General features: G+C 45.5%; 1 protein-coding gene across 3 annotated transcripts in view; it reads right to left on the bottom strand.

The window, feature by feature from the left end:
• TNR (tenascin R) overlaps nucleotides 1–22,046 on the bottom strand; it is a 391,224-nt gene that overhangs the window by 193,116 nt on the left and 176,062 nt on the right. The window contains exon 1 of one of the 3 annotated variants that reach the window (XM_083446253.1): nucleotides 2,750–2,766. The exons of the other annotated variants lie outside the window; for them this stretch is intronic. The gene's annotated coding sequence lies outside the window, so the exon portion shown is untranslated. Of the gene's footprint in view, nucleotides 1–2,749; nucleotides 2,767–22,046 lie in introns of those variants that run through there. 3 annotated transcript variants of the gene reach the window in all.

The following is a 22,046-nucleotide window of genomic DNA, read 5'->3' as shown; positions in this document are numbered from 1 at the left end:
CTGCATCATGTGTGACTCCTGTTAGCTTAGTTTTGTTCAGCGTGGCTCATGTTTGTCCATGTTGCTTTATGACAAAAAGCAAACAGTGAGAAGCACTAATGGGCGGGGGGGCTACGCAGAACCACTGATGCCTTTTGTAAATACCTATTTATTTAAACATATGCAAACGGAGGATGGGGGAACCAGGAAGCGTCACAGACAGACCATGGGATGTAAAACAACACCAGTCTTCCAAAGCAGATATTCAAAGCTTTCTCTGCACACTCCGCTACTACCAAAATATCCTGGAGATTTAGAAACATGATATGATCATTAGCAGGCATTCAGGTGAAAAGATGGTCTTTTAGTCATTACAATATCACTGCTGAGTTGTGTGTGAGTGTGTGTGCTGCATAGGTAGTTTTAGGTGAGCAGGAAAGAGAGTTCAGTATGTGAGGAGGGAATGTGCTTGTAATAGAGAATTGTAGTAGCTGTGACTTCTATCACAGGTCATATCCAGGCTGGCTGACCCAAGACATATTGGCACCTTAGAGGAACCAAAAAATGGCTGTATGCTACAACAGCAGCAAGAATGCTTATTGCAAAGTATTGGAAGACACAAGATTTACCCACCCTGGAAGAATGGCAGATGAAGGTGATGGACTATATGGAATTGGCGGAAATGACCGGCAGAATCCGAGACCAGGGAGAAGAGTTGGTGGAAGAAGATTGGAAGAAATTTAAAGACTATCTACAGAAATATTGCAAAATTAATGAATGTTAGAATGATGTTGGACTGAGGTTAAGTGGTTTTTAGTAATAATGTCATGAAGGAATATGCAAAAACGGATTGTTAACAGGTGAAAATTTAAAGTTATAATATATTAAGATCAAAGATAAGGATAAAGGTAAAGAGGGAAAGGATTTGCTGAATAAACAAATTGAACTGGAATACTAAGAGGGGAGGTGTTGGGAGGTCTGAGAAACAAGCAAATGCAAGATAAGTTATGAAAGATCGAACTGTTTTTAATTGTCTTTTATTTTTGTATTTTTCTTTTTTTTTCTTTTTTCCTTTGTAATGTTTTGAAAATCTTAATAAAATATTATATAAAAAACAAAAAAACAAAAAATGGCACCCCCTTCCCTGCCGGAAAAGATGGAGTGAGTTAATATCTGCTGCAGGAACCACAGGGCAATAAAGGTCTGCATTGGGATCCTGCCACCCAAGGCTTTCACCTCTCCTTCCCTCATGGGTGGGCCAGCCGTGGGCCCCATTCCCACTGTACACTTAAAGCACATGGCTCCCCCCAGTGTATTTGCATTGTCATACCTGCCAGAAATACTAACTTAGCAGCACATTTTCATTATGATTGTTAACTCGTCAAATTTACAAAATGCTAATTTGTTATTGTCCTTATAATTCCTTCATGATAGAGGTCACAGTTCCACCTGTTTCATTAGGGATGCACATAAATATCTGTGATTTTCTTTTTCAGGAGTGATTATTTAAAAACATGTTCATAGTTTTAGATGGTTAGAGATTGTTTCTTCTTTTCTCTCTCCCCTACATTTTCACGTGAGTTTGTAATTGCTTTTTTAAAAAGCTTCTCATGAAAATTCATCAGCATTTTAGTACAAATTTCTCCTAATATATTCACATTTGCAGGCAATTTTGCCTAATCACATTTTTGCAAAGCACTTCCCCCTAATATACTACATTTTTGTATGTTATCTTTGCTAATACATGCATTTTTGTACACACTGCTTGATTAGAGAACTGCGGTGGAAAACCTGAGAAGTGAGATTTTTTTGAAAGGATTGCTGTGTTCCCATATTGTTTCAGGAAGCGCGACTTGGATAGGTTTGTCTTGGAATGTGAACGGAATTGAAGCCCCCCTCCCCCATGCCTATATACAACACAAGCTTGTCACAAGCTTGTGCAGGGCAAGAAATTGCACTAGTGACAATTTGCGTGACATTTATTGCCTCAAAAATTATGCACAGTGTGCGGTGCAGTCCCTACATGGAGGCTCATCTTCAGACTTTACATTCGTTTCAGGGTGAGGGAGCCAGACCAGGCCCTCACCTTGTGAAGGACACATTGCCTAGAATGAGGCCTGAATATTCTCTGCTACCTGCGCATTCTATTTCTGCACACAGAAATAGAAGTAGCAGCTGCCACAAACTACAGCAGGACCTGGGTTTGACTCATGATGGAGTGGGAAATTCATTTGTGCATATTCTGAACTCCCTCAAGTTCTGATTAACCTCCATCACAGGTTCAAACCGCTTCTACCATATCTTGAGTCTGCCTTCACCCTTACAATCCCATTCCATGTGCCTTTTTTTTAAAAAAAAGTTATTTTTAATGTTTTCAAGTGAACATCAGATAAACCACTACAAATAAACGCACATAAACTATTCTTAGTATGTCGAGTAGAGCTGCAGCAATTATCACATACATTCCTTACAGATCTTATGAACTTTAACCAGATACGAGTCTCAATTACAAGAATATATTCTCACTAATTACCCATTAACCACATAGCCGTGCCACAAAGCAGCCTGCAACACCTATGTATGATATCTTTCACTATTCCTGTTTATATACCTAATAAATGGGAACCAGAGTTTGTCAAGCTGATCATGGTTCAACTTAGAAGAGGGCGATATCCCAAACTCTGTTCATCTACTCCTCTCTTTCAGAGGCCTTCTCTGCCTTCATCTACCATCATATGGTAGTAGCTGTCACTTTGTTCAGGAACCTTACCTATCAGCACTGACCTTCTGCTTGAAGAAGCTTTCAAGCAACCCCAGGATGACCAAAGACATAGTGTGAAAACCATGGTGCTAACATGCTGACCAGCTTGCATGGGTGTCGGCCAGAAGGCTGAATTCCCTCACTGGAAACATTCCAGGAGCCACATGTTGGTGGTGGATGGGGCCAGAGGCAAAAGGGCTGGCTCACCCATGAGACAGGCTGAAGTACCTGCCTTGGGTGGCAGAAGCCAGAAGAAGAAGAAGAAGAAGAAGAAGAAGAAGAAGAAGAAGAGGAGTTTGGATTTGATATCCCGCCTTTCACTCCCTTTAAGGAGTCTCAAAGTGGCTAACATTCTCCTTTCCCTTCCTCCCCCACAACAAACACTCTGTGAGGTGAGTGGGGCTGAGAGACTGTGACTGGCCCAAGGTCACCCAGCAGCTGCATCTGGAGGAGTGGAGACGCAAACCCGGTTCCCCAGATTAGGAGACTACCGCTCTTAACCACTACACCACACTGGCTCTTCCAGTGCCCTCATGGGCATCCTGCCGGGCCTAGCTGCTGCTGGGGTCACATGGCTGCAACTGCTTCATCCGGTGAGATCTCGTGAGAGTTCTATGAGATTCCACCGGAAGCCATCACCACACAATCCTGGCAAGCAAGGCTTTGATGAGGATGACAGGGGAGCAACACCTTCCCATTTTGCCTCAGGTGGCAAAATGGCCCGTCCCACCTCTGGTTGTGGTCCAAGGAGAGTCCTGAAGATGAGATAGGAGAGGGGGGTCATATTCAGCTTCAGGACCTGAGATTTTCCTTTACTGGTAACTCCACACTAGGCTATAGACCATTTGAAATTCATGTGCAAGCACTATGCGCCTGCTGAGTAGTCTCATTACAACTACATTTCTTACAAGGAGCACTGCACCGTAAGTTAAGATATTCCAATCACTGCACTACTTCTAATTACAAGGGGTAGTATATCACCCAGAGTTGAGAATTATGCAACATAATAATAATAAAAAGAAATAACTAATAGGCACCAGGGAGGTAACAATCTTCTTCTTGACACAGCATGGGCGAGCTCTATTTTGAGACACCAGAATGCAAGTCAGCATTTTGGCTTCCCAAGAGATACAGGAGGCGTTTGGAATTGTTTGAAATTGATGTTTCTTCAGAAAGCTGCAGCTTTATGACTTAATCAATAGAAGTGTACCAGCCATCATTTGAGCATTTCGGAGATGGATGCCTGGTTTCAGGAAACGCATTTACTTAGCAATCCTGTTCAATGGCAAATAGGCCCAGTGGGCACACAAAGCAATTACTTGAAGGGCTAGGCCACTGATGGCTTTGCTTGCCAGGTCCCAGGGTTTGTACCATAGAGCCAGTGTAAATTTACCTCAGCCCTCTGCAAGGTCGACTCTCAGACCTAGCAGGCCCTCTGGCCTGAAGTCTCCTTATGCCCAGAGGAACACTCAGTAGACATGCTTTGAGGAGCGACTGTTCCTCCAGGCCAGAGGAGGTTGCTCTGATGTGTTCCTTGGAGGACATCTTCCCAGTACAGTCCCCATTTTCCCCATGCCATAGGAGCCAATGGCTGCAATTTCAGACAATGGCCTTTTAAAAGAATGGCTAGATCCCCAGAAGTAGGCAAATTTAATCACAAGGCATCATAAGGCTGCAGAAGGCCACTGACTCTGCAGAGACAGCTCTGCTTTGGTCAAGGGAAATGCTTCATGCTGAACCTTACAAGCTGCTGTGTCCAAAGCGCTGATAAGACTCTGCCTTGCTGAACCTTATGGAACCCTGTTTGTAAGTGCCTCTGCAACTGGCTGCTGCTTTTGCTTATGGTCCTAGAGGCTTTGCAACTCAGATGGAGGCGTCTGGAAGGAGCTCAGATGCAGAGCCTGGCAGCAGGGGCTGTGAAGGGGGCACCACCTGGTTAGTGTGTGTATTGTAAAGAGATTTCAAAATTCTCAGTGACTGATCTCCAGTGCATGATTATTTTCCTCTTACACACCCATATCAGCCCATAAACCCCTGCATGTGCCTCAGCTGCTCTAGAAGAGGAGTGAGAATGGAGAAAATGTGTCACTGGACAGTTAGAATGCAGAGGGAAGGCTTGGGGTGGGCTCTGGCACTTCTCGCTCTGCATCTTGAGATTTAATTCCTTTCCCTGGGGACTCCAAGAGGGAGGCTAAAACCAGCTGTGAGTCAAACCCCCAACCTTTGTAATCACTATTCCTTTGGATTTAACAGTTGTGCAACAGACAGAAAATCAACAACTGAGATTTTTCTTACCTCAAAATCACCACCCTCAGCACATCAGCCCCAGCCAGCATGCATTTGGGCTGGGAGGTGGATCTGAGGACTCAGTAAATGCACTTCTTGCAATTAGACTTCCTAGACATAGATTGGTGGTTGCAAGAATTATATGGTGTCTTTTTTGCAAATCTTTGCAGCTGCGCTGAGTCCCACAAAACACAAATAGCCAAATAAAGTAGGTATGTTATAAAATGTTTGATGTGTAACCTGCAAACCATGATCTATAGACTACAGAATGTTTGTTAGGGGATTAAACAGTTATCTCAAGTTGGTTCATTGCATGCATAAATGTGTACACACCTAATTTAACCACCACTCTTCATCTTGTGAGAGCAATGACCTTGCTCTGAAGCCTGCAAAAAGTTTATTGGCGAGAATGAAGCATATACATGCGCTGCATATACTGAGCCGTACATTTTACTTCACTGTAAACATTTAACAGTCCTTTAAGATGAACAGTGAGAAACACAGCCTATGCCAGAAATAAGAATGATACGCTCTATAAATGCTTGGAGTGACTACAGGCAAGGGAGGTTAAAGAGACAAATTGCGAGGGTGTAGTTTTCTCACCCCCATGACATGACAGTCTGCATCTACCAAAACTCCACCTCCTGCAAAGGTAAAGGACTCTACGCTTCATTGCATTTCATCACTCAGTGGGTGCTATAGGGAGGATTTTGACTGTTTTGCTCTGTTATGGCCATTGCCAGTGGCACCACAGACAGGGAAAGGCAATTCAGAAATACTGTGAGAAATATGCAAGGACACTAATACAGTGCTTTTCCTGCTACAGGCTGAAAGCACTGCACCTCACAGTAATTCTTGCTGCAGCCATGTAGCCACTATTATGATCCCATATATATTACAGATGGGGGTGAGGGTTAGAAACAATGAGAAGCTTGCCTAAGGCCATCCAGAGAGTTCATGGCTAAGCTGGTATTTGTCCTGGGAGATTTCCCAGATCATAGTTCAGCACTTATAACCACTGTGTCATACCAGCTCTATTAATTTTTCAGAGAGAGAGAGAGAGAGAGAAACAGATCTTTGTACAACTGTGAATGGGTCAGAAGCTATATGCCTGTCATACTGTATCTGTGATTAAAAAAAGTATATACTGTAGCTTCCTGGGCTGGTATCGTGACATTTTCCACTAAGACCTGCGCCTAGAAAGTGTGGAGTGAGCAGAAAACCTCTCAGACCCATGCTTTCTAGGCATCAGACAAGCAGACGTGTGGACGAGCCCCTGGTCCAGGCTGCTGCGCATCAATGCGTCTGCCATAGCACCCTTCATCTTATTTAGGCCACTGGTCCCATCACCTCCTGGCAGATAGAAGGGGGAGAAATGGAGGCATGGACTCCATGATCACTGCAGATGGTGACAGCAGTCACAAAATTAAAAGACGCCTGCTTCTTGGGAGAAAAGCAATGACAAACTTAGACAGCATCTTAAAAAGCAGAGACATCACCTTGCCAACAGAGGTCCGTATAGTTAAAGCTATGGTTTTCCCAGTAGTGATGTATGGAAGTGAGAGCTGGACCATAAAGAAGGCTGATCGCTGAAGAATTGATGCTTTTGAATTATGGTGCTGGAGGAGACTCTTGAGAGTCCCATGGACTGCAAGAAGATCAAACCTCTCCATTCTTAAGGAAATCAGCCCTGAGTGCTCACTGGAAGGACAGACCCTGAAGCTGAGGCTCCAGTACTTTGGTCACCTCATGAGAAGAAAAGACTCCCTGGAAAAGAACCTGATGTTGGGAAAGATGGAGGGCACAAGGAGAAGAGGACAACAGAGGATGAGATGGTTGGACAGTGTTCTTGAAGATACAAACATGAGTTTGACCAAACTGCGGGAAGCAGTGGAAGACAGGAGTGCCTGGCGTGCTCTGGTCCATGGGTTCATGAAGAGTCGGACACGACTAAACGACTAAACAACAACAACAAAATTTGTATTTACATTTATGTCCCACTTTTCATCCAAGGAGCTCAAGGTGGCATACATGGTCCCCCCTTCCCCATTTTATCTCCACAACAGCCCTGCAAGGTGAGGCTGAGGGTTGTAAATTAGGCTTAGAGACAGTGATTGGTCAAAAGCCACCCAGTGAGCTTCATGGCTGAGGGAGGGTATGAACCCAGGTCTCTCATGTCCTAACTGCCCGATAAACAGAACATAGACTGATAGAACTGCAGAGTTGGAAGGGATCCTAACAAGCCAAGGGTCTTTAACCTGGCTGCTTTTATTTTGGAGAAGCAGCATGTGCTGCACCCCATGCCAGGTTTCTGCTGACAGTTGCTCCCCACCTGCCTTCATTTTGTTCCCATGGATCCTGTTTTCACCATAAGCAGCACTTTGGGGGTCAAAAAACAACAAGGAGGGAAGGATTTGCAGCAGAAAACTGGCTAGGTTCCCAATCCTTGTTGGGAACAAGTTCCAAAGCATCCTTTTTCTCAAAAATAAAAGCAGCCTGTCTAAGCGTGCTCCTTTAAAGACATAAAGCCACAAGTAGTTCAGGCGCGGCTGCCAGTAAGAAGAAGATTTTAAATTGCAATAAAGCACTGGAAATTTAGAACATTAATTGTGCATTTATGGAAAAGAATGATTGCTTCAGAGCCACAGGGTTCCAAATTCTGCAGCAGACTGACACTGGATTGCTGCGTGCAACATAAAATTCTCCATACAAAGGATAGCAGAGGACAAATTGCCCTGCTAATTGAAGTCTGAAGTTTTGCTCATGCTAATTACAATGCAGGCAGAGCCAGGTGACTCTGAGGATAATGATATAATATCAGTTCTTAGCACTTGTCCCTCTCCTTCTGTTTCCACAGCTCAGAACTAATTAATGTTCTTTATGCTTTTGGGGAGCTACAGAAGTTCGGCCATTAAAAAATGACCTGCTGGAGTAAAAGCAGGCTGGGGTCTCATTTTCCTGTCTCACAGAAAAAAACCAAACCAGGTTTTGTAAAATGTTTTCTTCCAACATACTGTGGTTTTTGAATATGCTGATTCCAAAGGCTTCTGTCCTGCATATTAGCAGAAAAACCATTATCCAAGATCCAGTCCTTATGTAGCCAAAACAGCACAAGAGGAATCTGGCTTGGGGGAACCCAAGTCCAGAAAACCATTTGGGCAGGGGCTAAAATGAGGAGACTCAATAGAGCGCAGGTGTGCCAGCTCCAGGGAGGCGAGCCCTTTTGGGGGGTCTTGTATTTTGGGGGGTAGGGGCTCCCCCATGTCCAAAAATCACAGAGGTGAAGGATAGAGCTGACCATGGCACTGCTCCAGTGGTCAACTCCTCCTCCTCCTGTTCCTGTGGAGGGGAAGGAGAGTTGAAGCAGCCTTCCACTGGTGGTGGCACAAAGAGGAGAAGGAGGAGCTGCCAGTCACTGGAACAGTTCTGTGGCCACCGCAGTCGACTCCACCCCTGACTCCTGATGTCTTGATATCACGTGTGATGTTGGGACATTCATGCATGCGACTTTGTCCCCCCCCCCTTCACCCTTGCAAGCTGGCCCCTCTGCATACCCTCCATAACAGAGAAGATCCATTTGGGGTGCCTAATTTTGGCCTCACACAGAGCACCATATTATGAAAGCTTACCAAAGTCCGCTGAGACATGTCACTGAGCTAACATACTGTATTTATGAATCTTAGAAGGTGATCTCCTTGGGGCAGGGAAGTGTTATTTTGTAAACCAATAAGCACATTGATGGTTCCAAATACATACTACGTATATACAGAACTACATGAAGCTGCTGGTTCATGGCAGAAACTTACATGGCGTTGCACCTGGGCCAAATGTCCCATCTGTATATTGGATGGTCTATCCACGAGCATCTTTCCAGCTCAGCAGAATTCGTTGCCATCGACAGAAGAGGGGAAAGCCCCGTCTTAGTGCCTGTGGCTTGTTAGCTGTCAGAGTGTAAAAGGCCCTGCCTGGGACTGGGAGAGGTTCAGTAAGTTCTGTCCTCTGAAAGGCCATGCAATTAATATCAAGACCTTTGTGCGAACGGCACGTCTAAGGAGTGAGTGGTCGGGCCGCCTTCGTTTGAGGAGGAAGGAAGCATTTGTTTACGCTTGGTATCTTTCTGCTGCAGGAAATTAGCATGACGTGAATCTTGCTTTTGGAAGGGATATATCTTCGGGTCCAGGCTGTAAAATAAATGTCAGGGTAGATGGCTCTGAAAAATAAAAAATAAAATACAAATGCCTGCAGAATAAATATCAACTAGGCTGAATACAGATGAAGTGCTTCCCTTGAGCAAATCCCAAAAGTGCTAAAATGACAAGGGGGGAAATGGAAAATGCTGGAGGGGGGAGGGCTGCTGTGTGAAGAGTTAAGGGAAAGCAAACCCAGCACTGCACAAAATGGGTGTGTTGACATAAAATAGGTGTGTGGTGCAGCAGCTTGATTGTTTTGCTTAGACCATGGAAATTCAGGCTCAAATCTGTGCTGAGCCTCAAAGCCCTGGCCATTCTCTGCTAGCCTAACCTGCCTCAAAGGGTTGTTGTGAGAAAAAAGTGGGGGCTATGCACATCCTGAGCGCCTGGAAGAGGAAGTGGGTGGGACAAAAATGATAATCTTTGCATAAAAATAAAAGCACTGTAGGACTGGTTCCCACCAGTGAGAGAAATAAGCACATTCCCAAACTGCGTCAAAAAGGAGAGTTAACTCCATGGGCTGAAGATTTTAATTCAGTTTCAGAATACCTGCTGTCATGCTCACAGTAAATAGAAGCAAAACAAAGCAGGAGCTGGCAAGGTTAAAGAGCCTCACTCCTTTTACTACCTCTTAGTTAATAGCAAAATTGCTATTATTGTGGCAACTGGGGTCTGTGAGGAAGAAGAGATTTTCTGTTCAAGCTCTCTCTCTCTCTCTCTCTCTCTCTCTCTCTCTCTGGCTGGGTCTCATACTCAGAGGTTGCATTAATTTTTACTCCACAGATGTGTATGACAACCATTCCCTTATACAGAAGCAAGTAAATTCTTCTCACCATTAGGGTGAAGTCAAAGTTTTCTTTTTGGTGGTTCCAGCCATTAAGGTTTCTGCTATGGACATACCCCCCATGCTGGGTTTCATTTCTTGATCACACTAACATGTGACAGAATTCTGTTACTACACACACACACATAAACACAGTATTCTTCCGTCAAATCCCTGTCACAGGTTAGGTGACAGAGGAAGTCCTTTGACTTCCATGCTACCTCTTTGACAGATGTCATTTCCTAAGGGTATTAACTGCCAGAGAATGACATGTAACTCTGTTGCCAAGAGGCTTCAGCCCTTATCTGCTGGGTGGAGTCTTTGAGTTGAGAAGCAGAGACCTAGGCAGCTTTGATGGCATCCTCACAGGATCAGCTTGTCCCAGCATCAGCAGAAGACAGGCTCTTTCTGAGACCTTGTGTTGTTATCTCTTGGTTCCTGTCTTCTTGGAATAAGCCCACAGGGCAAACTAACAACAAGCCAGGCTGGACCAACAGAGGGAGATGATAACATAAGAAAAAGCAGCTTCAGGTCATGGAGCAATGCAGATCACTGGGCAAGGCAAACTCCTGGGCTACAAACATGACTATCCCAAGGGCATAAAACCAAAGGGCAAGACGTGACCTGAAATCTGTTGCTGTGCTCTGAAGGTAAGGCACACACCAGCCTACTTGTGTTGTGTCTCATCTGGAAAGCTGGAACAAAGAAGCCTCCCATCCCTCAGAAGTGCAAGACTGGTTCAGAAATTGTATACTTAAATAAAGGCAATATATAGACAATTATGGATATTAGTTCCCAGCATTCTGCCTCTCTGTAACATGACAGCTGTGTCAAGCAAGGAAGTAGTGTTGAGGAAATGGACAAGAGAAACGAGGCATTAGATACTGGCAACTCCCGATTTGTGTGGAAGTTGCGTTCTGGGTCATTGCATGCTTACATAAAATTGTGTGCAATTGAAACATCACATTCTGCCCCTGCCCCCACCCAGCATAGCTGTCAACTTTCAGATTTGAAAATTAGGGTTCAGCAGCCTCGAAAATAAGGGATAAGCAGCCAAAATAAGGGATCAGCAGCCTCACCTGTCCCAGGCACTCCTGTCTTCCACTGCCTCCCGCAGTTTGGTCAAACTCATGCTGGTAGCTTCAAGAACACTGTCCCACCATCTCGTCCTTGTGGGTCAATGTTACTAGTGAGCAAAGTTACCCAGTCATGATTTGAATCTTGGTCCTAACTTTTGGGGTTAAGTTTCTATTTAGCTGTCCATTAATGCAAACCATATCTCCCATTCATCTCTCAGATCCCCTTGTAAATCTAAAGTACTGACCTCACCACATCCTGCGGTGAAAAAAATCCCCAAGTTAATTACACGTTGTGTGAAGGTAAGTGTGTGAAGCTACAGCATTCCTACTATCAGCTTAAGTGACACATTCACACACACCCTCTCTCTCTCACACACAGAGTAGAGCACCTACGAGCCAAAGGCCCAAAGGCAAAAAGCCCAGCCAGCAGCCAAATGAAATCTCAAGCAGTGGTTCCCACAGAGCAGCAACCCAGCAAAGGGATACAGCAGCAAGGAAAACCACACTGTCACCTCTCCGCTGGGAAGCGCTGAGCAAAGGCGAGTCCCCAGGCAACACGGCTGAGATTTGATCAGCACAAGGCATCAAAGCTCCACCCCCCCATCGTTCTCAGACTCCTTATTGGTGAGCATCGCAGCCGAGCAATGCAGGAGGAGCCTCCCTGGCCGGCAGGGAGGGAGGGAGAGGAGCTGCTTCCTTTGAAATCTGGGAAATTTACGGGATATCAACAATCCAGGATAGCAGCAGGAAACGGCGCTGGAATAAGGGAGATTCCCGCCAAATAAGGCAAGGTTGACAGCTATGCCCTTTAGTGATGCATTTTATTATGTTTCCAGGTCACTTCCAGGTTTAGCACTGTGTGCATGTGTGTGCGTGTGCGCACACACACAATTGTACACATATTGGTCGCACCTAAAATGGAGGTTTCCTAGACACCCTTCTCCTCCCCCAAAACCAATTAATGGGATGGTGAAGGAAGCACACATGTGGACAACCCTGCTGGATCTAGAGCATCACTTTGCCTGGAAAGGTTGAAGGCAGCATATCAGATACAGTCTGCCTCCAACTTTCCAGGCCATCTGCCAGGTAAATTGAGAGGCTATACCACTCAGAGGCCTCAGTAAAGCCCCTGACTGCCTTTCTGGATATCCACAGGACACATGCACCCAGATCCTCTTGTGAAGGTATTTTACAATAATAGAAGCAATGAAATTACATGGAGTTTTGCACCCCAGCTGCGCCACTTGTCCAGAGGACACAATTCTCTTTGCCTGCTTCGTCATCGGCCAAGGATTAAGGATGGGCTGCGTTTGCAAAGCAATCGATCAAAACGCATTGCATACATTAGCCATAGGTCATTGCAATCAACAGAGGAGAAAGGAACATGCATCAAGGAAATGAGATGCAGCTATCATTCCAGCCTTGCTGCTGTCACAGCAACTGGAAGAAGCTTGTGGGTGAAGGCATGGTCCTACCTATTAAGAAGACACTCGAGTTCCTGGTGAAAAGGCCAAGAGCAGAGATGGCACAGTGATCTGGCAGGCGGACATTGCAATTCTGTTGCTATGGATCATTATCCCGAACCCCCCCTTCTGTATAAATGTATGTGGGACTAATTAAGAGGGCTAGGACAGCATGCAGTGGGAGAAACTTGGTGACATGGAGAGAAGGCACAGGTTAAGGGGACAGATGTCAGGAAGTGATTCAGCACAGAAAATACAGAAAGAGAGCGGGTGGATCAGAGAGAGCTAGGAGTTAAAGAAGCTTGATGAAATGAAGTTCTTTGTTTTATAGTACTTCTGCCTGATCCTTGGTGACAATTAGCTGCACTTGAAACACCTTCTTCCTGATTAGACTTAGTTGCTTTCCCTCAGAAAACTTTACAAGCATCAGGGTGTGTCTGTTCTTGAGCAAAGTAACCAGAAGTTTAAGGATGGGGATATGCATGTGAAAGTCAGGGGCAAATCTGTATTTACATACATGCTCCCAAGCATATCCCATTTATGCTTGCGGTTCCAAATCAAGGATGTCAGAGACCCTCTGCAAAATTCCCACAGGACAGAAAAGTAGAAAATTCCATGAGCAGGCCTTCCTATAGCAATAGCCTACATAAAATGGGAACATAATGTAATATCTGTCCCTTTTGTGATATATAAGGAGCTATATTTATTATCTTTCACTGAGTCAGTGGACCAGTGATGTCAGACTCTGACTGACAATGTTCTCCCCGTTATGGGCGCCATTGCAAGCTTTAGTTATGTGGTGTAGTGGTTAAGAGCGGTAGTCTCGTAATCTGGGGAACCGGGTTTGCGTCTCCGCTCCTCCACATTCAGCTGCTGGGTGACCTTGGGCCAGTCACACTTCTCTGAAGTCTCTCAGCCCCACTCACTTCACAGAGTGTTTGTTGTGGGGGAGGAAGGGAAAGGAGATTGTTAGCCGCTTTGAGACTCCTTAAAGGGAGTGAAAGGCGGGATATCAAATCCAAACACTTCTCTTCTTCTTCTAATGTCCATTTCAAACTGAAGGAGGCACAGCTCAGTGGCAGAGCAGGTGCCTTGCATGAAGTAGCGTAGCCAGGCAGGGGTGGGGATGGGGGGCTGCACAGGGCAGGGGATGGGTCTGTAGGGCATCTCAGGGGTCTGTAAAGCGGCACAATGACTGTTTGGCATTTCAGGCACTGCAAGGGGGCACTGAAATTGGCAGCTGCAGAATTTTGACAGCTCCCCTTTAAAAAAAAGCTCAAAACTTTGATTTCCTAAATAAAAGCTCAACAACTTTGGTCCACCCCAGGGCAGGGGTTGCTATGCTGCTGCTTGCATGCGGAAGGTTCCAGGATCGCCCTCCACTTAAATACAATCTTTCATTTCCAAGCATTCTGCTGGAGAAATAGGAGAAAATGCAGCAACTCTGATGTGTCAGAAATGTTGCTAAAAATGTGCCCTGGGGAAAAGATTCTGCAACCCCTGAAATGTGTTGGGCTTACAACAAATGCTGTTTTGAAGCGCCTTCAGCTGCTCCCTTCCCATTGTTTGGCCTGTGAGTGGACCAACCCCTATTTTGTAGTTGGTTTTCATCATACGGTAGCTTTCCATGCAAACTGAAAGGAGTTTGCATGGAAATGTGCTACCACCAGTGTATTTTAATACCATTTGTGATTATTGCTTTTTTCCTTCTCATTTTCTTGTAATAACTAGTGGCAATAAGATATGTCCCTGAGGAATGATCACAAGGAGAAGGCAAATGTTTCCCACATGCTTCAACCTAAATGATGGTCCTGCTTCCCAGGTAGAGAGAATTGCTTAGCATAGTCGATTCCTTCTCCCAGGTCATTCCTTCTCCCAAGAGATTCTGGAAATTAGATTTCTGGCAGGGGGTAAGGGTGGCCAGGGATTTGTAACAGAAAATTCTTAGCACCCTCACCAAACTACAGCTTCCAGGATAATTTGGGTGAAGCCGGGATAGCTGAACTGCTCTGAAAGCAATGTACATTTATGGTGCAGACATGCCCTAAAGATTGCCGTCCTGTGCACACATACTTAGGAGTAAGGCCCACTGAACTCGGGGGAAATTACTTCCAAGTAAACATCCAGGCAGGCTGTGTTGTCGGCTGTTCTTAGGAGAATTCCCTTTGCGAAACTCCAACCCCAACATCTTGCCCCTTTGCTTTTATTGTAGTTCTACCCTAGGAAGCTCATAAATAACCCAGCTACACTCCAGCCCAATTAGGAACTATATATCTTTAGCTGGATATTTTTTGCTGAAGGCTTTATGCTTGCCTGGTGTCCATCCCTCTCCTTAAACATTCACACAGGTTACTCATCTCCCTATACCTCTTGGCAGCCGTGTCTCTCTTGTTAATGTTTTCTATCTGTCTTGCTGCTTATTTAGCCATCTTGCATCTCTGTCACTTCCCCACATTGTGTTTATCTGCTTGTCTTCTTTTATATTCACCATCCGGCTGCATATTCCCCACCTTCCCCCAGCCTTTAGATTTTCCCATTTATATTCTCATCCCTTCCCTCTCTATCCCCCCTCCTGGACTCTCCAATCCATTTATCAATCTTGTTTACTCTCCCTGCCACCCTTTTGGCTCTCTCATTAGTGGGACTGCACATCCTTCCCTATTCTTTCTCTCTCTCTCTCTGCCCTTCTGCTGCCCACAGCAGCCGCACTGCCCATTAAAGGATCAGTTGTTTCTAAGCATCCTCCAGGGCCGTTGTTCTCTGCCCAACAGTACCAGGGCTGAAGACAGAGGCAGAGCTGCCCCTTCTAATCCCTGATCACCTGTGGTGCAGTGGAGGAGAATGGGAAATTAAAAGGGGAGGCACAAGGATATTGCATTGAATAGGGGTTACTGTTGCTCCAGAAGTTATGGCATTGTGTGCTTTTCTTTTCCCCTTTCAAGCTGCCAGGCTGAAAGCACGGATGATCTGAAGGAAGAACTCGGGGGGGGGGGGACTTGGGTTTGTCACTGAAAGAGACTCAAGAGGGTCCCACCCATGCCATGCAGCTAAATGCTCAGTTAAAGCACATTGCTCATCCCCCTAAAAAACAACCCCAGGCACTGTAGTTTGTTAAAGGTGCTGGGAACTGTAGTTCTGTGGTGGGTGAACCTGGGAACTGTAGTTCTGTGGTGGGTGAACTACAGTGCCCAGGATTCCTTTGGGTGAAGCTACATCATTTGAATATGTGGTATGGATGTGCCTGGGAAGTCACAGTAGTCAGCCTAGGGCTCCTAGCGGTTATCTAGGGTAGATCTGTTTACAAACACAAGTTGGTTCACGTTTCCTGATCACAGTTTACATAGAATCATAGAATCATAGAATTGTAGAGTTGGGGGGACCACTAGGATGATCTAGTTCAGCTCCTGCAATGCAGGAATCTTTCACCCAATGTGGGGCTTGAACCCATGGCCCCAAGATCAAGAGTCTCAAGCTCTACCAACCGAGCCTCATGTTTAAGTATACATTTCAGTCACACACCCACATGTGTAATGCATGATGTGCCCCTGAGCAAAGTGAGGGTGGCTTCCGATCTTCACTTATCACCTACATGGAAGTCACAATTTGTGTGATGCCTTGTAAAAGGTGTAACCACAGCTGAGAAAGCACCCGTTTTCCCTCTGCCACCAGGGGAAACAGTGGCACTACGCAAGGTTAAAAAAAGAGGCTATTAGCACAATAAGTGTTTTTCATCCCACATAAAGGGCTCCTTCCTGGTCTCAAAATGGAAACTGGAGAACATTTGACAGAGCGCTATTGGCTACCTATATTTCCACTGTCCCTTTCTCTACCTTTGCCAAGTTGCCATCCAAGTTTTATGGCCTGAGCAATCCCTATTGCTGTATCAAGCTGGTTTCCTCCCAACTGGCAGCTGTCCAGCCTCACCATCTGTACTTGACAGCCAGCAAATGGTTCCTAGCCAACTTCAGCATCAACATTTGCACTGCCCAGACTTGGAGCCTCGCCAGCCTCCCAGACGGCAGCCTATGATCCATCCCCAGCTCTGCCAGGTTTAAGGTTGGAAATTTATGGGTTCCTTTATTAACATTTATCAAGTTTACAGTGGTTAATTCTGGAGCCTTTGCCCACTTAGCAGAAAATAACCCATTAGTTTAGCTACGGTGTGTGCTTTTTAGCTTCCTGCCACATCGTTGAGTCATGGTGGATTTGCCTGTCTTCTCAACTAGTTGGGAGTTGGCACCCAGGAGCTGATGGAAATCCATTCCTCTTATGCCCATGAGACAGCCTGCTAAAGATTGCAACAATTGATCACTGTGTACATTTATAACACAACCTCTCTGAAGTTTGGTAGATGGACACCTAGTAAGAGGTGGCTATAGGGAGAGAGGAGTTGGAGCACATCACGATGGCTCAGTGGCTTTGTCAGCTGAAATCCTTGGAGAAACCTAATGGAACCAAGGGGTTTGTGAATTAGAAAGGTAAATGAGAAGAGAAGCTGTGATGTCTTGAGTTAGATTTCATTGAAACCAAAGGTGTTAGGAACCTGTTGAAGTCCCACACAGGTGCTAAAGTAGAAGTCTTGTTTCCTTCTCCCTCCTACCTCTCTCTGACACACATATACATTCATTCACCCTACAACCCAGATTTCCCCAGGTCATAGCCCCTTTGTTTCTTCCTCCTCCAGGAGAGCCTGCCAAGCTGAGCCTTATCTAGACAACATTGTGGGCCTCATGACAAGCTCTTTGTCATTTCAGGAAGTTATTGTCCTTTTTAACCAGAACCTTCTTCATTCCAGAGTTTAAAAACCCCACTGGAACTCCCAGCAGGCATCTGGGGACACAAGACAAGGGACGCTCTCTAGAGCTGATGACTCAGCCTTTAAGGCAAATGGCTGCTCTGCACAATCCGTATATGCCATGTAGTGGTTGGAGCAAAGGAGGGCATTCAATGGCCCTCCAGATGTGGCCCCTTCAGCTCTCATCATCCCTGACCACTGGCTGGGATTGATGGGAGGTCCTAGGACATCTGGAGGGCATTGTGTTGCCCACTCTAGGGACAGAGAATTGGACGTGGCTAAAAAAGAATCTAGATTAGCCCCTCTTAACAGGAAAGAACGTTCCATGGTCTATTGGTACAACGTAAAGTGTTTGGGCATAGTCATACACACGGGTTGTTGTGGTTGTTGTTTTCTAACCATCATTACTACTGTTCCAAGCCATCACTCAGCCTTGGTACTATCAACTGGGGGGGGGGGGGTTGCAGATGAGAACTCATTCAGCTTTTAAAAATACTTTCTAGTGTTCTGATTAGTAACCTGCACAGGTTACCGGAGATTGGATGGCTTGATTGCCTTGCAGTACACACAAGAGTCTGTCGACACAGACTGTTGCTCTTTAAACAATTCTGGAATTATGGGATATATGTGTTATTAAGAGCAATGGGATGCCCAAAGGGCAAGGCTGGTTTCCTGCACGACTCCCAGCCTGGAATCTTAGGCGTTCAGTTCATTAGGCCAGAGAAAGACAGCTTAAAGAACACACTTCTATCCCTTATGATTACAAGTATATTTCTGAAATGATGGGGATGGGTGACCCAAGGAAAGTCTCATACTACTACTTCAGGGTGGGGGGAGGGCACATGGCATAACCTGCAGTTTGAGCAATGAAGCAATAGCGACTGCCTCAGAGCATGACTGAAGCAGCTGCCTTAGGGGGCAGAGTCTTGTGGGGTGGTAGCTCCATATGTTAGGATTCTTGCTCTGTGCTTGCAGTCATGGGATTGTTGTCTAACACATGACGGTGTATGTTTTCAATCCACAGTGTGGGAAGTAACGGAGCTAAGTTAGAATGCTCTGAGTGTATTATAAGTAAATAAAGTAGATTAGCCAAAATGCTGAGCTACTGAGTTTGTTACGCAAACTCCCAAAACTCTGCAGGTTCCTAAGCATGCTAATGCCTCTTGGCATCAGTCGCTGTGAAGTTCGGGCTAGAGAAAGTTTTTGAAGCTCCCAAACAATCGACCAGGAAGGAGAGAACATGCCAGTCGGGCATGTGTCTCTGCCAGGGTCCTACATGTGAGCAGGACGATCCTAACACCATGAGTGTTCCACCCACCTCCTGCTGTCAAAGTTGTACAGGAGCAGCAGTGGTACAACCCTGGTAAGCAAGGCTTTGGAGAGAGGCGGCAGGGAGGCAGCAAAATAGGCTGAGCTGCTCCTTCAGGCAGGTGTAAATACATCCCAACTGTCTAGTCTAGGTAACAGGCTCCAGACCTCCTAGACATCCACATGATATAATTTCAGTGGAGTGTGGAGTGTAACTGGAACTGGGAGATAGGTCTCAAAGAGTTTACACCCCAGATCCTGGGTTCCTATGATGTACTATTGAAGGGGCTCTAGCCATACTCTTTGTGCTGTTCTAGGATCCCCTTTTCTCTGTTCTGTTCTCAGCTGTCCTCTCTGCCTATGGTAAGCTAGAGTATGGCCCTAAGAGACTCCCTGCTGACCTGGAGTGCATAGCCTGCTCCATTCAAGTATAATTATTTTAAGACCAACAAGCAAAAGACAAAACAACATGTGCAGCAGCTTAAGGAATCTTCATTAATTTGCTCACTAAACAGATGTCTGGAGAAGTTATGGATCAACACTGAAAGCGGGTGAGATTGGCTAGCTTAGATGTATTCAAGTCTCCAGGGCCAGATGAACTGCATCCAAGAGTATTAAAAGAACTGGCAGATGTGATCTCAGAACCACTGGCAGTCATCTTTGAGAATTCCTGGAGAACAGGCGAAGTCCCAGCAGACTGGAGGAGGGCAAATGTTGTCCCTATTTTCAAAAAGGGGGAAAGAGAGGACCCAAATAATTACCGCCCAGTCAGTCTGACATCAATACCAGGGAAGATTCTGGAGCAGATCATTAAGCAAACTGTCTGTGAGCACCTAGAAAGGAATGCTGTGATCACCAATAGTCAGCATGGATTTCTGAAAAATAAGTCATGTCAGACTAACCTGATCTCGTTTTTTGACAGAATTACAAGCCTGGTAGATGAAGGGAACGCAATGGATGTAGCCTACCTTGATTTCAACAAGGCATTCAACAAGGTGCCCCATGATATTCTTGTAAAGAAGCTGGTAAAATGCGGTCTTGACTATGCTACCACTCAGTGGATTTGTAACTGGCTGACTGACCAAACCCAAAGGGTGCTCATCAATGGTTCCTCTTCATCCTGGAGAAGAGTGACTAGTGGGGTGCCACAGGGTTCTGTCTTGGGCCCTGTCTTATTCAACATCTTTATCAACGACTTGGATGATGGACTCAAGAGCATCCTGATCAAATTTGCAGATGACACCAAATTGGGAGTGGTGGCTAACACCCAAGAGGACAGGATCACACTTCAAAACGACCTTGACATATTAGAGAACTGGGCCAAAACAAACAAGATGAAATTTAACAGGGAGAAATGTAAAGTATTGCACTTGGGCAAAAAAAAATAAAAAATGAGAGGCACAAATACAAGATGGGTGACACCTGGCTTGAGAGCAGTACATGTGAAAAGGATCTAGGAGTCTTGGTTGACCACAAACTTGACATGAGCCAACAGTGTGACGCGGCAGCTAAAAAAGCCAATGCAATTCTGGGCTGCATCAATAGGAGTATAGCATCTAGATCAAGGGAAGTTATAGTGCCACTGTATTCTGCTCTGGTCAGACCTCACCTGGAGTACTGTGTCCAGTTCTGGGCACCACAGTTCAAGAAGGACACTGACAAACTGGAACGTGTCCAGAGGAGGGCAACCAAAATGGTCAAAGGCCTGGAAACGATGCCTTATGAGGAACGGCTAAGGGAGCTGGGCATGTTTAGCCTGGAGAAGAGGAGGTTAAGGGGTGATATGATAGCCATGTTCAAATATATAAAAGGATGTCACATAGAGGAGGGAGAAAGGTTGTTTTCTGCTGCTCCAGAGAAGCGGACACGGAGCAATGGATCCAAACTACAAGAAAGAAGATTCCACCTAAACATTAGGAAGAACTTCCTGACAGTAAGAGCTGTTTGACAGTGGAATTTGCTGCCAAGGAGTGTGGTGGAGTCTCCTTCTTTGGAGGTCTTTAAGCAGAGGCTTGACAACCATATGTCAGGAGTGCTCTGATGGTGTTTCCTGCTTGGCAGGGGGTTGGACTCGATGGCCCTTGTGGTCTCTTCCAACTCTATGATTCTATGAAAAGTTTAAGAAACATTGTGGGCTAAAGAATTTAAAATGGAAATGCTCTGGTGTCTAATATCCATGAGATGGGGGCAATTTCCTGATCTCTCTGCGTGACTGCAATCCTGTGCACATTATTTTGGAGCTCCCACCAAGTCCAAGTGAACATGCTGTGAATCACCTCCATTCGCAACCCCTCATTTATTCTCCCTTCCCTTGGTCTGCGTTTGCAAGTGTCCTTTGCCCTTCCCTTCCTTTCATTTTACTAGCCCATTACTTTTGCAACGAGGACCTAACCCATGTATCTGGCAAGTCGAATGAATATTTTTACTGATGCTGATTGGGATTTGTATCTACAATCAAATAATATTTGCATAATGTATTCAATTTGCATAATTCCTTCAATTCATGGTCAACTCTCGGTCTGGCTTTCCAGTCACTCAATTTTGGTTGTTGACTTCCAGTAATCTCCCACAATTTCTGCAATTAATTCAAATTTATAGACATTTAGGCTGGGCTGTTTCACTTTTCATACTCTGCTCAAAAGATTGAAGACCATTCAGAGCAGGAGAAGAAGAGGCCCTTGTGGCGCTGGGACTGTTTCCTGCTTGGTAGGGGGTTGGACTCAATGGCCCTTGTGGTCTCTTCCAACTCTATGATTCTATGATTATTCCATTAAGGCAGTCCCCTACAGCAGTGACTCCTTGTTCTGTTCCAGGCAGTGATCTCAGTCAGATGTGATCTGAGCCTGAGGACGGGGATGCTAGGCATGAGTTTGGAATCCAGGAAGAGAAGGGAGGCAAAGTCAGGCAAGTCCAAGTTCAGTCCCCAGTGAGACAAGAGAAGCAAAGCAGAGGTCAGATTCCAATATGGCAAAACAGGCAGCACCCTGGATAGCTTTGTGCGATGCTCTAGCTTGCAAGTCATACACGACCAGGCTCAAATGTCGATTCAGTGCAAGCCAGCCCAGAGCTGCAACTCTATCTGCTTCAGTAGCTATTGACTCAGGTAGCACAGAGGAGATCTTGGCTATGGATGGGCTCCTGGGGCTTAGTTCTCAGAATCTGAGGATGGCAACATGACCTCTCCAGGCTGTCAAAATAGGCTCCTCAAGAAGATCAAACACATCCATTCTTAAGGAAATCAGCCCTGAGTGCTCACTGGAAGGACAGATAGTGAAGCTGAGGCTCCAATACTTTGGCCACCTCAGGAGAAGAGAAGACTCCCTGGAAAAGACCCTGATGTTGGGAAAGATGGAGGGCACAAG

Source organism: Podarcis tiliguerta (assembly GCF_965153285.1).
Source record: "Podarcis tiliguerta genome assembly, chromosome: 6".
In the NCBI taxonomy this organism is placed as follows: Eukaryota; Metazoa; Chordata; class Lepidosauria; order Squamata; family Lacertidae; genus Podarcis; species Podarcis tiliguerta.
This window is presented reverse-complemented; position numbering and strand designations above follow the sequence as displayed.